We start from the raw sequence: 19,061 nt of genomic DNA on the forward strand, positions 1-19,061 counted from the left end.
TGAACTATGAACCCTTCAATGTATTGAACAAAGTTGAAAGAAGGTTTGAGTTAGTGAGTGAGTGAAATGAGAGAAATGTTTCAAAACTCATGCACAAGACCATTTTGAATGTGACATTCCACATTTACAAGCTGCTAAAGAGCCTGCTTATTAACAACATGCCTGGGATTTGGTGCCTTCACAGAATACAACACTGTTAGTACTGTCCTTGGGAAAATCTGCACAAAAACCACTTCAGCACCTTTTCAGTTGCAAAGTCTCTACTTACTCCGCAAAGAAAAACTCAGTCCTCAAACACCGCGCCAAGAGATTAAAACATTAAATGAGTTTGGACATTACTACCCTAGATGACATAATTAAAGATATTTATCCCAGGTTAAAAAAGTACATTTCCATAATATACTTAAAGTGCACTATTTTCATGCACCAATTTTGTACTTAATATAGTAAAAATTGTCATTTAGTACTTCTTAAGATAGACATACGATCAACTAAGTGTACTTAACTGTGCTATTTAGTTTTGTTTATATAAAAGCACATTTTAGTTCATATTCATGATGTCCCAAAATAGCACAGTTAAGTACACTTAGTTGATCTTAAGTTTATCTTAAGAAGTACTAAAGAATCATTTTTAGTATATTAAGTACAAAATTGGTGCGTGAAAATAGTGCACTTTAAGTACATTATGGAAGTGTACTTTTTTTTATTAACCTGGGATCGTAAAAATAACGACTGTGCTCAAATAGATTTCCAAAATCTCTGTCTTCCATTGGTCAGAGAAACACATAGCCACAGCCTAATCTCACGTTATTGGTTAAGCCATGTTGCTATGCCAAGCTTGTTTGAGATATTAAAACAAACAGGGAAATGTTTTGTTACAGCCACAGTGTTTATGCTCACTTTTTTTTTTTTTTTTTTAAAGGGCAATTCATCTAAAAATCATTTAATTTGACACTTTTTAAAAGAAAAAGTTATGTACATAAATGTAGTTAAAAAGGATATATATCACTATATTATCAGTTAAATATTCTTTGGGGTCCTCTGGTGGGTGTTGAGCTGAAAACGTACACAGAAACCTGCAAGCTTTGGTTGCTAATACATCATTGCTAATTGCTTAAACCAATCAGTGCCAAACATATTGAATGTAATCAGGATGAAGCACTCGGATTCAAAACATCCTCATCAGGCACCGTTATCTGAATTTCTCTTCATGAGTAAAATCTCAACAGCGTGTGTGTAGAGTCGTGTAGGTGCGCGTGTTAGTTCTTCCTCATGTCTTTTGGAAGTTTAGAAGATCATGATCAAGTGAGATGAGAATGAACAGAAGGAGTGATTACTAGAGATCACAGGCTCAGTGTAGAAGAAGGATTACGGCTCAAAGAGTAGTTTACACTCCTCTGCTCTCAACTCAATTTCTCAAGGCACTGCTTTCTAACGATTGGACTTACACTCAAGGCCACGCGTTGGCAGTCACACTATCCAAACAAACACACAGAGACACGCGCATGCACACGCCACATTTATTAATAGCCGAAACAGCTGCGGATCCTCTGGCTCACACCCGAGGAGAGGAATTCCCAGCATTCAATGGACAGAAGTGTGTTAATCTGTGATTCTTCACCATAGGCAGAAGACAGATGGATTCCTTCACTCTTTCACTTTTCTCTGCGCGTGCGATGGGATCAGCTAGTGAGAGGCACGGTTATCCACCGCTAATTAAAGGTGGTGGGTGGGAATTGGAGGGATTGCTGGACAGATGGACTGCCTTCACCAAGGAGCCAGGGATCTTTGAACCCGGACTACGGAGCATATTTAATTAAAGCTCCAATTGTCCCAACGGCATGAAGATTTTTTTTTATGTGAACACTGACCCCATTGTCTTTCTCAAGTTTCGGTATGAGCTCAGAGGTGTTGACTTCTCTGAATGCGATGTTAGGAATATTCAAATATTTTTAATAAATATCTAACATGCATATAAAACAGGCATACTGTATGCATCCAATAGTCTTTTAACCCTGGGTTAACATCTTTTAAACCCTAGGTTATGGGCCAATTTAACCCTGGATAAAGGAATAACCAGACATATTGAGAGCAGGTTAAAATCGCTTTTTAAGGTGCTAACCTGGCGCCAAACATTTACATTGCAAAACAACTTTTAGCGTCTGAGAGAAACATGTTAAAGATTTCGAACACTGACAATTTATTGGAGTCTTTTATTTAAAAAGAAGTCCCTTATTAAACCATCCTTAGCTGATATGCTGATATCAGATGATTTTAACTGGTTTAAGTTGGTCTCCAGACCTGGCCAAGCTGTTTTTTTGCCAGTTTAGTTCAGCAGCCAGTTTTGTGTCCAGCCTAACCACCTGAAAATTGGTCAAACCCCTCTAAAAATAGCAACCATCTTAGATAGTTTTTTTCCCCTAGAAAAATTAAGGATCTCACCCAGAACAGATTTGCATAGCAACATGTGCTCATCACATGTTGTATTTGTCCACTCAGTGTTTTAAAAAATTATAAATACACAAATAAGAGTGTTAACTACAAATACGGTGTAAAATCGCAAAAATCTATTTTAGTATCATAATATAAACACCGGTAAACCCAAAAATCAAAAATGTATTAAAGGTTGGTCTAAATGATACAACGCAGTAAAAACCTTTGCATCTAGCTAATTGTTGCTAGCTAAACGCCCTTCTATTTCATAGTTATTAATCTTTAAGAAAATGACAGAAATTTAAAATGACATTAAATAAAATCCCAGAGCAGTCAAATTTTACTGAAATTGACAATATGACAACTTTCACCTGTCCTAACTGGTGTTTGGTTGCACAGTACCTGGTAGCAACAGTTACCTGCTAAACCTGTTTCAGACGAGCCCCTTTTGTTTACTGCACCATGACTGACGAGCGAACATATCTAAGTGGCACAACTCTGGGTTCTATTAGCTCAGTTGTTTAACTACTGGAAAGGAAGTGAAAGTTTTCTGCCATGGGGTAAGAGCTTTTCAAACTAACCCCCATTTACTTCTGACTACTCCATTACAGGTGTAGAGAGGGTAAAGAAAAGCAGAACGCCGGGAGTTGACATCCAACCTCTAGATACCAGGCTAATCCATCTATTCCAACCCCATTCTCTCCCTGAATTATCACCTTTTGACATCATTTTTTAAAATCTGCTGTCAAAGGAGTGTGGGATGTACAATACAGGGAGGATGAGGAGTAGAAGAAGAAGAAAGAGCTATAGAGAGAGGGTAAGCGTGGGTGGGGGAATCTCCTCTTAAGTCCTCAGCCTCAGCTATGATTAATGACCCAATGCACCTCGAAGTTCATAAACTTCCCAACCCGCTGATAGTTTATACAAGCTAAATGATTTATTTCCAGCGCATGCCAGACTGCTCATTCCATGTGACGGATATTTCCAGAGTCCTTGCTTGAGGTTGCATCTTGGCGTGAGATAGCAAGCCTTATGAGGGTAATATAGTAATAGAAACCCCCCAATACATCTCTTGAGAGAACTTGTTAGAAGTCAGCTCAGATTTCACCTGATGTATGTGACAACACCATGAAAAGATGGCACTGTGTCACAATTATGTGATAGACAGTGTATGTAAAATAACAGTATCCTATGACTAGTTATTACCTTTAGGTTGGGTGGCTTCCAACTATCAGAGCTATCTTCAGACTTGGAAACGTCCTATCAGCCTTTACATACCTCATAGATACCTTGCGCTCCGACCGCCTCCCTCCCGTTTAATGACCATAGGAGAAATCTGGCTCCTTCCCCGCTAAATGCCTCCGATCGCTCCTCTCCACGCTGGAACCTGCATCTGAGGGATCTCTCGAACACCTGTCACCCCAAACAGCAGCATTTTCTGAGAGCGTTCTCCATCACTGTCACCCTCCCATCACCTGCCTACTTTACCTTATCCCTCTCTCCTTTCATTCATCAACATTTTAGGTGCCGCCTTTGACAAGGTCACATCTATTGCTTGGATCGTACATCATATTTATACTAGGGTGCTGACAAACCCTGTGATATTGGACGCCGCTTATTTGTCTATTTACATTCTAAGGTTGTACGTGGTCTAAGGAACAATGTTCAAAGGAAAGCACAGATGTATGAGGTGATTTTAAGGGAGAGTTTTTCAGAGTTGAATGACTCTTGAAGGAAAAGGTTAACTGCCTGGTCAGATGGAATTGTGGTTTGACAAAGTCTTTGACAGGCTATTTGTGTTGGGAAGTAGACTGACCTTGAGATAGTTTTAGGCACAATTATCCAACTATTTTTTGGATTTAGCTAACTCTAAGCCAACTAAATTCAAGTCATTTTCACAAGCCATACTGAACTCATGAAGCAGAGTTTGGGGGCCATCCCTCCTTTGGCCAGAGCCATTTTTTTCCCTTTAGATTTGTTTGAGCATTGAAAAATGTTACATTTACATGACTAAACAAAAGAAAATGGCAATGTTGCCTTCTCTATTATGTCCCAAGAGTATAGTAGCACTTATACATCGCATATGAAATCTGAGATAATTGTTTTGTATTGTATTAAAAGATAGCACTTGTCCAAATGATGAATTTAAAAATATTATAGTTCATTTATTATTGTTCGCTAAGTATCCTACATCTTTACAGCTTCAACTTGGCCATTAAAGGTATAATTTTGTCTTGTATTCATTCTAAACGTTGTTTCCATTATAGTGTTGAATTTATGCAGATAATACAAATTACATAAAGGGCCTACAAGGTCAAATACTAACGGTTAGCTTTAAAGCTATAAAAAGGCCACTCAGTTTAAACTGTTCTGTGCTGTGACATGCTTAACTTTAAAATGACTTCGAACATCATTTTGTCATTTTGTTTTATAATTATTGTGCATGCTGTTTTTATGATAACATTACTGAAAAACTAGAATTGTATTTTGTCATACCACTTAAGCAATTTAAAATTGAATTAAAAAGTAAAGAAACCAGTTACAGCATCTAAATCAAACACTTTCCCTCATATCAACTTAATGCCTTCATTGTGTAGTATTTATCTTCCTAATCACTCTTGAGCTCCCAACATGCTGCACAAAAACCATAGGGCCCTATTTTAACGATCTAAGCGCATGGTCTAAAGCGCACGGCGTAGGTGCACTCAGGGCGTGTCCGAATCCACTTTTGCTAGTTTAACGACGGTCGGCGCGCCCGGGCGCATGGTCGAAACGGGTTGTCCCTATTCTCTTAATGAGTAATGGGTATTTTTTGGGCGTAACGTGCAATAAACCAATCAAAGTCTCATCTCCCATTCCCTTTAAGAGCAAGTTGCGCTCGCAATTTTCAGTTCCTCAAAATAGCAATGCGCCAACAATGCACCTGAACACACCTCTTTTTTTAGACCAGCACGCCCATGGGCGCACAAATGGGCGCAAACGCATTTGCTATTTAAACAACGCGGTGCAGGACAGGAAAATGAGAACTGCTTCGGGCTGAATAGCAAAAACACTTGCGCCATGCCTTGCGCCGCATTGCGCCGGGTGTATGATAGGGCACATAGAATCTAAAATTAAAGGGATGACAACACTACACTTCCTTTGACTTTCATTGATACGTATGCGAATGTGGGAGACCACAAACGCAAGCCCATTCTAAGAAGTATGTTGAATTATAAGCAAACTTTAAAACCCAAAATGTTTCATTCTCAAAGTTTAGTGTAACTGTGGCTTAAGTGTTACTGTGTGATTTTAAACTAATGCAGACTTGCAGTTGTTTCCTGAAGTGCGACCCGACTATATAGCGTGGTGCACCGACTGGAATAATTAAATTGTAGAATATAATTCTGCAAAACGTTCGGTTCTAACAAAACATTCAATAGCTAACATGACATATCAGGGCACTCTTTAATTAATGTCTTAATGAAGTCTCCACTTAAAATAATTGGCTTGGCATGAATCACTTAGTGCTGATAGCATAAGCCTTTGTCCTAGTTATGATTTGCCTTTTTGTTTCTTGATGAGTGTCAGAGGTCTGTGTGTAAAATAAGATCCCATAAGCCAATTATTTGCTCTCTATGGAAAAACCTGTACGTAACTCAACTCTGACAATGTATGAATTATAAACATTGTTGATTATTATTATATATATTTTTGCCTTTCTAGAACATTGAAGTGAAGACAAAAAATGCATTTTATCATTTGCTGCTCAAGATCCCCCTTGATGAATACAAAGTTCAAGAACAGCATTAAGGTGTATTTACAGCATCTACCAGCAGGTGCTAACTGACCAATGCTAACCAGAAAAATCTTGACCCCCTTGGCTGCCTCTGTCTAGCAGTAACAAGTAGCAAATCATGGTAAACTTACGGCTAAAGATGCATGTCTTTAGCAATTTTGTAGAATTTAAGTTCCAAAGACTTTCATACAATATTCATTTTGGTAGCCGTTTTTTTTTTTTTTTTTTATGATGTTATGACACATGCCACTGAAAAGTTTGCAGATTGTCTTTAAGCATTTTTTTTAAGCATTACTGTGACTTTGTACACAGTACACACACATTACTCGAGCCCTGAGCAGAATTACTCTTTCTGACAAAACAGGAAGAAGCTCAGGTAGGAAAGTGCCATTTTCATTCTCTCCTGCTTATCAAGGTCAAAACTTTTCACTCTCGCTTACAGAGACAGTAAGTGTTTAAGACTTGAGACTTGTAGGGGCTGCATGTGACAAAAATAAAGAAAGGATAGAGCACTGAGCGAATGTGTTTATCATCCAACAAAAAACCTACAAGAAACCATTATTTATTTGTTTGCTGTAATAGCATAGAGCTAAGCTGATGGCACGACAGTGTGCTAAAGCAAACGGATAACAGAAATGTCTCATGGAAATGGTTTTCAGCAGTTGGACTGAACCATTGGCTGCATTCCAAGTCTAACTGCTGCTCTTTAATCACAGGGGAGTTTTGTCCTCATTGTCAACGACCTGATAGCACACACCCTGAAACAGCAGCCACATCTCAAGAAAGGATGCAGCTGCTTGCGAAGGAATTGCAGGCTTCACTAAGCACAACCCAACCAGTATTTTCACAGGAAATCTGTCAAGAGCAGGAGCTTCACCAAAAGTAGTAGTGCACACTCTATCAACTAGAAATGATGGACCAACACTGAGCTGAAGGGGTTGGACAAATAGAAGGGAGTGGCCAATTCTTAACACCACGTTTCTCACCTACACCTCTTTCCATAGACACAATCTTGGAGTAAAAGCTTAATCTACAACTGTTAAGAATGTTTCCATTGAAGAAAAAGTGGTTCCAGTCTGGAAAAACCTGCTGGTCCCAGATGACTGGCACAATGTCTTAAAGTACAGCAAGGTCAGAGTTAGGCTGCTTGGCTTTAGGCTGCATTGCCAAATTAAGCTATTTATCCGTACACTAGTGTATGCGGGCATTGCATTCTGGATTGTTGTTTCACAGTCAAAAAAGAAACAGATGAGACAGAACAACAAACGACTGGAAATTGAAACAACAACCATCCTGGTGTGAGAGGGTTAAGAGATACTCTAGTTTAAATGAGTACAAAGACATTATTGGTCATAACTTCTGAACAGAAATAGTGTAAACACTGGACAGGGATGAAACTTTCTTGAGCACCTGGGTTTGTAGCCTGACTACGTCAGACTTCGTACTTCCGCTCAATTTCAGTTCGCTTCTGTACTCAGTCTGATATAGCAAACCAGCTCCGATATTATCTCCGGCTCCGCAGCAGCCGTCCAACCAACGAACAGAGGGCGGGCTGAGAGCCGTGACGTAGACGCTAAGCGCCGAATTTAAGATTGTAGTTTAGGTGAGGGAAATCTAAAACGACAGCGGACATAGAGACATGGGATGCTATTCGCTCTGTTGTGGAGAATATTCCCGGCATTTGCCAACTCAAGCCCGAAGAAGAAGAGTGTTTGGTTCACATTTGGAATCGAGGTGATGTTGTGGCCCTACATCCGACAGGTTTTGGGAAAAGTTTAATTAATTTAATTTACCGTGGATGCATAGATTTACTTCACATAATCTGCAAAAGTCATTCACACAGCCATCTTCACTCCGGTATTTCGCTCGATGGTTTTGTTTTTGCCGCATACCTGTGTTTACAGCGGAAGTTCGAGGCGGCTGAGACGGCGCATAACATGCATCATAACCAAACGTTATGTGATTGGCTTACGGGTACACCAATGATTTTAAACTTCAGACAAGCGCCCCCCCCCACACACACACGGGAAGGTAAACGCTTGTCAATTATGCCCTTCCAGACTCTGTCTACGAAGCAAAGCGAAGTAGGAGAGTTTGGTATTACCAGGCTACTGGGTTTGTGCACTCTATGTATATACACTAATCGGTCACGTCAAAACAGATGTATACTTTATAGTCTCATTCTGGGGCTAAAACCATCTCTCTTTGTTGGTGGTAATTTAAAAACAGTTGGGTTCAAGCAATATATAAAAACCTTACATAATTAATAATAATTCTGTTAAAAATATAAAGATAACTTATACACAGACACACACATACATACAGTACATACAAATACTGCATATTATATATTTTAAATATAATACATTGTAATAATAATGATTATTATTTATATTGTTAAATTATTGTTTAATATATTGTTACTGCGCCCATATTTGTTTTGTCTGAATACACATTTAATATATTTTGCTAATAAATACTTTGCTAATAAATACTCCTACATCTATTGTTGCATTGCTCTGACCACTTTATTTTGCCTCTCTGAAATAAAAAGATTTTATCATTTAAATGATTAAATAATGTCTTTTTCTACTTTTATAACGCTTCGGTATGTCAAGGCCAGCATGTAGTACAATAAAGACACTTTCAATGTTGAAGTATGTTCTAAAATAAAGGAGCAGGACTAGTCAACAAAGACAGCTATGGTGGGTTGTTTCCTGTAGTAACAGTTACGTCATCACACGGCTATCAAGTCTGAAAGAGTTTCACAGATATCCCGGCAGAGCACCAGCTCAGCACCAACATCATTACAGCGGAAAAGTGGTACTTGTTTTTCTCTGTGATGGGCTAGATGTGTTTTAATGTGGGATGATACATCTTATTAAATGAGACCATTGTTACTTACGATGTGAATGACTGCTCTTGGAGCAGCTGGGGGAGGAGAAGGTGTGAGCCGCAGGAGTGATGGTACGGCCCCAGCTGTAGTGACCTGTCTGTGCTGATCGCCTGCAGCTAGCCCGAGGGCGGTGAACGCCTGAAGGAGGTCTTCACTGAACAACAAGTAAATAAAAGATATGAGGGATGTCAGAGCCACAAAGGCCATGGCCATTGGGTAGGAGACTGAGACTCCCTGTGAGACAACACAAGCATCTGCAACACAAATCAACAACTCTTTGCCTCATAAAGAGACCCTTTTCTTCTCGCCCATCAAGTACAATGCTGGATTACAGCTGCACTGTGATATTGGGTTCAGTCATAAAACATCACATATTTATCATTAATTACGATCAGATAGATCAAAAGCATATCAAAGCGGCTTTGCATTGAAGTATCCTAGCAGCAATCTGAATGTGTGTTAAAAATTGTAGCAAGTTATTTGGTTAAATTAGGGATAATATACAGTCAGCCAATCAAAATCAAAAACCCAATAGGGTGATTAAGACCCTGACATGGCTACTTATGTTTAAATACATGGACAGAAAATAAAAAAAAATTATCTTCATTATATGAAGAGTTTATTTTCAAAAACAGATAACTCCGCTTTTTAAAATTGTCAAAAATCATGTTTCTTATGTTATCGTGTTTTTACTGTGTTTTATTGTGTTAGTTAGCTGTATTTTTTAGTTATTTTTTACCTAATCAAAATAACCCAGCTGAACTTTGATTGAGATTAATTGGAATGCACAATGAAAAAACAGGATTTTTGAAAATTGTTAAAAATGGAGTTATCTGTTTTTGCAAATAAATTCTTCATATATTTTCAAATATCCATCAAAAAGTTTTATGCTCACCATATACCAGCCCAGACTCATTGGGAAAACGTGCATGTGGTGACAATATGTTATATGTATTGCAGCGGTTTGGAAATGATATGTCTGGTGTTGGTGATGTGGTGATGAAATGGCATCAAGGTGAATTGTTGAATAAAGTTGTTATTTTTGTTTTCTTTGCGCACAAAAATTATTCTCATAGCTTTGTAAAATTATGGTTGAACAACTGATGTCACATGTACTATTTTAACGATGTCCTTAAGGAACCATGCCTTTTCTGCTTGTTTCTACAAGTCGTTGAACTCTTTTATCATGACCTGTGTGAATGCTGTACCAGGTGAGCAAACAAGCATGTTTACATTACAAAATCCATATATATGGAGCTGGTTATGTAATGCAAATATCAAAATGATTTAGTTTACAAATCATACACTATTGTAAAATGTTTTGAGGACATAATATAGTATTGTGGAAGGAACCATGTCTTTATTAAATGATAATCTGCCTTGTAATCATAATTTGTGTGAAAAGGTATAAAAGTTACTGCCACTGTGTTCATTTCAGCTGAGACTGCAGTGAATGTTTAGGTATGTTCTTTGACATCCAGTTTAATGGCCATTACACAAACTATAGCACCACGATTGCCCAATCAGAAGCAAGTAATTTAGAGACCTTGTAATAACAGCCTTTAGTCATACTAAGATCCTTCTGAAAATGACTAGGGGCAATGGTCACGTTCTTAGCCATGCCTTAGTGTTCAAAAACAACTTAGCGTATGCTCAGTCGTGCCCTATCATCTCTGATCTACACTGCAGAGGAGCGAGGCGTGAGGTTTTGCATTTACTTGGTCCCTCCCCCATTAACTTCAGTTAAGTAACTGCGTCAGTCCTAGCGCCTTAATTGCTCTTGTCCTTTACAAATTAACAAACTCATTTCTTTCCCAGCATAATAACCAGATGCCCCATAAGAGCTTCTGTCACCTCAATTCGGTTCTAATTATCTCAATTTCCTCGTAAATCATTTTTATAGGGGCAGTAAAGCAGTGTAACGCTGTTGGCAAGCCAAGACAAGGCGTTTGATGGAACAAATCATGTGAAAGGTGTGTCAGTCCTGCTCATGGAAATGAAACTGCTAAATTTTGTTCCAGCTCTAATCAAACACACCTGAATGAACGAATCAAAATCTTTGGGTTCACTTGAAAATTATAAGCAGGTGTGTTAGAGTTGGAACTAAACTGAAGGAAGATAGGGTAAAGCTATGGTAAAGAGTAAAGATATGGTTAAGAATTAAAGCTAAGTATAAAGCTACGGTAAAGTATATTGGCGTGCTGCTCAAAAACAAAAGGTCCAGGTAGTACGCATGTACCGAACTTGTTCATCCACTAGACAGAGAGGAATGCAGAAAATGAAGTAACTCTCCGTAGCAGGACTTCCATCAACTGATACTCCATTAGAAAAATACACAAGCTTGATGTAGTTGCCAGGGCACTGTAATGATGTTTGGCTGATGGATCCACACGAGCACAGGTAACAAGTTCATTTAAAAAATATTTTTTAAACGCCTTCCAAAAATTGGTGACTATTAAAACATCTGCTGTAGCTACAATTATGAAGTTCACAGTTTATGTATAAATCATATAACATTTATTTAGTCTGAATACACTTTTTTCTTACACCTTTCTTAGTCTTCCAGATACAGAAAATTGGATTAAAAATCTGTATTTGGCAAGTACATAAAATAAGCTAGTATTCCATTCCCAACATAGCCTTGCATTACAATCCACCAAGAACATGAAATAAAGTGAGAGTTCCTTCTTTCACCACAGGGAGGTTTCCTGCACTCCGAGCTTAGGTTGGGATCACTCTCACTGTCACTCTAGCAAGTTGTTCAAGTGTCCTGAACACATTTAGGGCCCATAAATTCTTACAGAGCCAATGCACATGCAGTAAAATCCATTAACAGAATTCTTGGTCATGTCTCTCATATATGTGTTGCTATATATTAAATTAAAAAATTAATTCTAAATTAAATGAGCTCTTTAGGCTCCTAAAGTGTTTAATAGCACAAACACCCTTTTCAAGCTACACAATGTGTGCCTTAAGAGTCTTAAAGGGGTCCTTGAAAATGAATATTTCAATTTTGCAAGCAAATTATAACCCACAATAGTACAGGCTACTTAAGCATCAAATTATATTCACTGTCTTGAAATATTTGCATGTCTACCAAATTAAGTTATGCTTCTTTTACCTTAAATGTCTTAATTAGACCATTTTGCATCAATGAACGTAAAACCAATAACATAGAGCGACAAAGCAAATTCAATTGTGTCTGGGTCACTGATCTGCCCCTTTGTGCAGGTTGGGGGTTTTGGACTAAAAAGGATGAAGTCTGCAAATATGAAAATAATAACCATTTGATCAAGCTTATTATGAAAGAGTGCACTGTTTACATTCATGGAAGGGCCTTTTGTCATAATTATTACCCTTCTCCTCTCTCCCAAGAGCTTAGGTTGGGATCACTCTCACTGTCACTCTAGCAAGTTGTTCAAGTGTCCTGAACACATTTAGGGCCCATAAATTCTTACAGAGCCAATGCACATGCAGTAAAATCCATTAACAGAATTCTTGGTCATGTCTCTCATATATGTGTTGCTATATATTAAATTTAAAAAAATTAATTCTAAATTAAATGAGCTCTTTAGGCTCCTAAAGTGTTTAATAGCACAAACACCCTTTTCAAGCTACACAATGTGTGCCTTAAGAGTCTTAAAGGGGTCCTTGAAAATGAATATTTCAATTTTGCAAGCAAATTATAACCCACAATAGTACAGGCTACTTAAGCATCAAATTATATTCACTGTCTTGAAATATTTGCATGTCTACCAAATTAAGTTATGCTTCTTTTACCTTAAATGTCTTAATTAGACCATTTTGCATCAATGAACGTAAAACCAATAACATAGAGCGACAAAGCAAATTCAATTGTGTCTGGGTCACTGATCTGCCCCTTTGTGCAGGTTGGGGGTTTTGGACTAAAAAGGATGAAGTCTGCAAATATGAAAATAATAACCATTTGATCAAGCTTATTATGAAAGAGTGCACTGTTTACATTCATGGAAGGGCCTTTTGTCATAATTATTACCCTTCTCCCTCTCTCTCCCAAGACCTTGGGTTGCAGCTCTTCAGCCTCAATTCTCCCTGGTGACCATTTGAACTAATTACAATGGCTTCTTCAGTAAGCATCCCTAAGACATGCTAAGGAGAATCCTCTCCCAGCCTCCAGCAAGATGCTCTCTTCCATTCAAATGCTTCAAATGCTTTCTGCAAGTAATTGTCTGTCCTTAGCAATCCCCTAATGACATTAAAAGTCTCATTATATGCCATCTCGAAGGGGCTTTTAGCTGGAAAATCTTAAGCAACAGACAGCTTAGCTCCAGGGCTTTGAATAAGATCCTTATGTGAATCAAGTGTCATTTACTAATCCAAACTGTAATCTCATAAGTATTCTCACATTCCACGCTGGCATTTCCTCTTTTCTTTTGTAGGAATTACAAGTTTTGATTGTGCTTGTGTCCTTCTGAGTGAATTGTTTTGACTGTCTTAAAGCAACTTCAAAACACAACTTAACTTGGATTTATAAAGTCTGGAATTTATTTATTGGGCACATCCTAATATTATGGAATATTATTAACTTTTTATCTATCTATCTATCTATCTATCTATCTATCTATCTATCTATCTATCTATCCCATGGTGGAAACAAGCTTATATACGGTAATACCATATATACAGGTAGAATCATTTATACATTTTATTTTACATATATTATTGGAAATAACTTCATAAAATATTTCCATCAAAGTAGTGAATTTAATTTATGCGAAACCAAACCAAAACAAAACTAAATAATCCACAAACAAAATCAGCATTTCCATTCTGTTCAAAATAACAAAATCACCAATTACTTGGTGCAAAACATAAATGCTTTCCATCATAGTTTGTGTGCTTTACTAAATAAATAAACAAACAAATAAATAAATAATCCACCTGAAGTATTCATACACTGTAAAAAATTTACATTTTGAAAAATTGTGGAAACTGACAAATAAACATTGACTCAACAAATTGCTTCCCAAAAATTACAAATTTTAGCTGAAGGTCTGAAGTTAAAATTAAAAATATATATTCACCGAACATATTAAACTGTGCTCAGCCAATCTATCAAGCAGAAGTGAAAAATCTTTGTTGGCCCAACAAGCCTTGCAGCAAAAAACGCGTGTACGCATGCGCCTGAGAGAAACCGTTGGTGTAGTGAATTCAAATTCCTGTGCTCGAGAGAGCGGAGCCGATGCTGAGGAGCGACAAAAAATCATTTCCGGACGGATTTTCCATCATTAAAGTTATGGTGAGTACTGAACTTTGTATTTATTAAGTCATGTTTAAGTTAAACAGAGTGCAGGTCTCCGTAATTTCGACATAAAAACGAAAAACGTGGGTATTACATTACCTTACATTACATTACCACCTCTGAGAAGTATTCGCTAAACGAATTAAACAGAGCTTCTGAATGTTTTACTTTAGGACACAATACATTTTATAAATTACATTATATTTTGCAGAATAACGGTGAATTCACGCCTTTACTGGTGTCATGTTGGCGTTAATAACCTAGCTCATACTGATCTCTCCGTAAAGGTGTGCAATAGGCTATACGTTATATAGTCTGCGATAATATAGTAATTGCTGTTTTAGCGATGTGGGGTTTGACATTATGAGTAACGTTATATCGCAAAAACAAAACAAAACAAAACAGAGTGCACACATACATTGCGTGATGAAGGTTAGACTGCGTGCGCATCAGAGTGCGTTCTTTCACTGCATGATTCAGTCTATTATTAAAATGCATTTAGAATGATCACAAGATTCAAGATATGGGGGCAGAAAATGTATATATTCACATCATTTCAAATAGTTAATCAATATCACACGATGAGTGACGTTTTTTCTTCCACAAAGCAACAACATTACAAATTGGATATTGATTTTATACAACAGTTCAATAAACAAGATGGTAATATTAATTGACTTTTAGACACAATATTGCCTGTTTTTGCTCTATTTCACCAACAAAAATAGTTACAATTTGCATCTCTGAGCAACATATCGGTGTTTCCTTCCTGAATGAATCAACCGTTTAAATGATTCGGTTCAATCGCAATGACTCACTTATTAACAGTGACTTGCTGCCACCTACTGGCGGTTTTAATTTCACATTTAAAGTATCTTTTAATTTTTTAATAATTCCAAATATTAGTATTCAACGTTTTAATGTTTAAAATATCAAAACATTATTGTAACTGTATAGTATATGGTAACTGTAGCTTAAATGGTTAATGTCCTGCATTAAACAGTTTGTAAATGTTTCTAAATGCCACTTCAGATGCAGCTTCTGTGTTTCCGCTGCATTGCAAAGATTAATTTTGTTGATACTGATTTCATTTGCTTGGTAACAGCCCAAACGTCTTATTCTAATTGACTAGCCTACTAAAATGTAAGAATTTGACTCAAAATACGATGCACACTTTTAGAAAAATGGCTTTATAAAGGTAAAAATGCCCATAAAAGGTAAAACTCAATTTAAACGTATTGGGAAAGATTAATTTCTATGACTGCTGTGAACTGACCACCACACAGAATATGCAGAATATTAAAACTTTAGGAGTCCATGGTAGTCCTTAAAATGTCAGCACAGTAACACACTCAGCAAAATATCATCCGTCTAATTATTGTTATCGATAAAATCCCAGTAAATAGTGAGATATAATTTTTATCAATATCGCACACCCCTATCTCTCGGTTACCTAAAGTTACTATTTATTGAACTAAATAGTTTTTATTTCACTTTATGATTATTATATTAAATATTAAAGGAAAACGTTTCTGCTATAATTTTTTTTATTTCCCCTCAGTGTAACCCACCATTGCTAGGTCTGAGCTTACGAGGCACCATTTAGTCTGAAGTCAGAAGTGTAAAAAGGGAACAACTATGAATTTCACAGTGAGTATATTCTTATTGAATATGTTAATTCCATATTAGTGTCAAATACTATGAGCTCTTAGATGTAATTTGTGTGACGTGGCTCTGTGTAATGCAGGCTGCATAAGTTATTGAAGTTATATGTAGACTTATATTGACATTGCTATTTTATTTTAATTTTTTTACAGAGCCGTTGGAGAACCACACAACTACAATGAAAATTGGAATAGTAAGCATCAGCAGTTGCACTTCAAGAGCCCTGTCAAGTGTGCTAAATGTCTCCGTTGTCCTGGAAGAGGAGGTGGTGCTCCTCTTAGGAGACTTTGTAAATGTATTTATTGTACTATTTGGATTATTGTGTGCACTCAACATGGAGTACAACAAGGATTTAAAAGGTTAGTTCACCCAAAAATGAAAATTGTCGTTAATTACTCACCCTCACGTCGTACCCAAACCCGTAAGACCTTCAGTCATCTTCAGAACACATATTAAGATATGTTTGATAAATCCGAGAGCTCTCTGACCCGCCATAGGAAGCTATGCAACTTACACATTCAAGTTCCAGAACAGTAGGAAAGACATCATTAAAGTATTCAGTGTGAGTCCAGTGGTTTAAACCTAAATTTTATGAAGCAATGCAAGAAGAAAAAAAATAATAATAATAAACAATTTACGACTTTATTTACAAAATAATATCCAAAGTGTGGTGGTGCTTCCCCTATTGGGTTGTAGATCAATGTTTTAGTAAATAAGGTGGCTATTTATTTATTTATTTTTGTGCAAACAAAGCACTTGCGTTGCTTCCTAAAATTGAGGTTTAAACCACTAGAGTCACGTTGATTACTCTGATGTCTTTCCTACTGTTCTAGGCCTTGAATGTGTAAACTGCATAGCCTTCTATGGAGGGACGGAAAGCTCTCAGATCTCATCAAAAATATCTTAATTTGTGTTCTGAAGATGAACAAAGGTCTTACAGATGAGGAATCACATGAGGGTAATGACAGAATTTAAATTTTTAGGTGAACCGACCCTTTAAGTTCAAAGTACCTCTTGTGAGATTATTTTGTTATTTATTTATTTTTTGGCAAACATTTGAACTGTAAGATGCAGTTTCATGAACTCAGAGTACCTTTTGTGAGAATGGTGATATTCAGGGGACATTACACTAAACAATGGTTGAAGTAACCTCAGATAAATTATTACATTTTATGGTGTTTTTGATGTTTTTGCATGTTTGTGAATGTATTAATCTTATGAGAATTCAAATGCATGATTTTGTAAGGTTTACTGTGTAGAAAATTTCAATGTATTTATCATTGTAAGGTATTTTTACAATATTGTTGTAGATTTGATTAACAAATTTATTAAAATGTGTCAGTGTTCAGTGTATCATCATTTAATTATTATTTTTTTTAATCATTTTCTTTTGGGACAACGGGGAATCAACAATTCAGTAATGTTGCTTTAGCAATATAAATTTGCCAATATACATTTTTAGATTTGGTAAAACAAAAAATGTATGCTACTACTATTTAAAATATTTAATTTGGCCAATAACATGGTTTGGTAGATTTAATGTTTTTCTAATTGGCTCAACATATTATTTTTCATTGAGCCAATGTTAACAGACTGTTGCCATAATTGAAAAAAAATCAATTAGCAGAAATTCAATTGGGCCAATGGAAAAATTTAGATGTAATCAGTCACTAGAAAATTTTGAGTTGGGGAGGTCTGAAATTTTTACAGTGCATGTTTTCTGTTATCTGATTTTTGGAGTTTTTATTTGCACATGCTTCCTTCTGACATTTGCATACAATAGCCAAACATTCAGAATGGATTGAAACCCTTGATTCCTAATTTATGTAATGATAATCTACCTGCATAAATTGTAATTACCATGTTGTGTCTTAAATTTTTCAAATGAATTGTCCACTGCTCTCTCTTATTGTCAGCGTGTACCCACAGTCCTTCAGAGTGTAAACAAACTTGTTGGCTAATGTTTCCTGCCAAATCATAACATTCAAAGTATGTGAAAGATTCTTTTGAATTGAAGAAGACTCCAAATGTCAAAGAACCGACAAGCATTCAGGGCGACTTTCAGTGGAATGCTGTTGAAAATAAAATCTTTGTCTTTAGCTACGGATTTCTGGTGATATATTTTGAAGGCCACATACAGGCTTCTTAGCCTGCAAGAGCACATCTGACATCTCATGCTTACCTTGACACTGATATCTAACTCAACTCACAAGCATTTCTGCAACACTTCTTGTTTTTATGACTAATTTATTTTCTGTAAAATTTCTGAACTGTGACACAATTCTTCACCATTCACCCAAATGATTATGTGCCTGAACCAAGAAGCTGTTCAATAGACACAGGGATGACAGAGTAAACAAGGGCAATGACCGGGTCCAAACAGCTGTCATCAACATGACCTGTAGAGGTCAAATCATCTGGTCTATTTACAGAGCAGTAAAACTTAACTCTTCTGTGCTACCGTCATTCTGTCAACCCCAGATGTCCATCAAGTGTCTATAGCTTTTATTTGTGCTGCCAACCTCCTAAAAATGAATAAATGACCAAAAAACTCTAGACATCTCAAGCTTTTGAGCTTTCAGCAGATTATTTCAGATTTGTCTAATCCTTATCTACCTTCTTTTCCACCAGCAGATCAGTCGGATTGACACAATATAATGCATTGAGACCTCCCATAGTCGAAACGTGCTAAATAGCAGAAGATGCCTTCCAATAACAGATTATCTGTCTATCCTGGGCCTTAGCACCCTCTTATTGTACATATTAGCGTTTAGTGTGTATTTTAACAGATAATGTAACCAGAGACTGGCAGTGTGTGAACACAACCACCCTATAATGACAAAAATCCACCCGCTCCTTTTTTTTAATCCCCATAAATCATAAGCACTATCTCAGAACAAGCTGTTTGCAGAATCTGTACAATGTGACATCACTTTGCACAGGCCCCACCCACGACTATGGACAGACACTGCCGTATTAGCAGTAGTTTAGTACTCACATGTCATGTT

The 19,061-nt window shown here is 36.9% G+C and overlaps 1 long non-coding RNA gene across 1 annotated transcript; it reads left to right on the plus strand.

Annotated features, from left to right (window-relative positions):
• The first annotated feature begins 14,208 nt into the window (after window positions 1-14,208).
• Window positions 14,209-16,491, plus strand: LOC131522714 (uncharacterized). Its single transcript, XR_009266622.1, has 3 exons — window positions 14,209-14,385; window positions 15,950-16,038; window positions 16,206-16,491. It is a non-coding gene; the product is annotated as an uncharacterized LOC131522714 (long non-coding RNA).
• The last annotated feature ends 2,570 nt before the right edge of the window (window positions 16,492-19,061 follow it).

Source organism: Onychostoma macrolepis, chromosome 17, assembly GCF_012432095.1.
Source record: "Onychostoma macrolepis isolate SWU-2019 chromosome 17, ASM1243209v1, whole genome shotgun sequence".
Taxonomy (NCBI): Eukaryota; Metazoa; Chordata; class Actinopteri; order Cypriniformes; family Cyprinidae; genus Onychostoma; species Onychostoma macrolepis.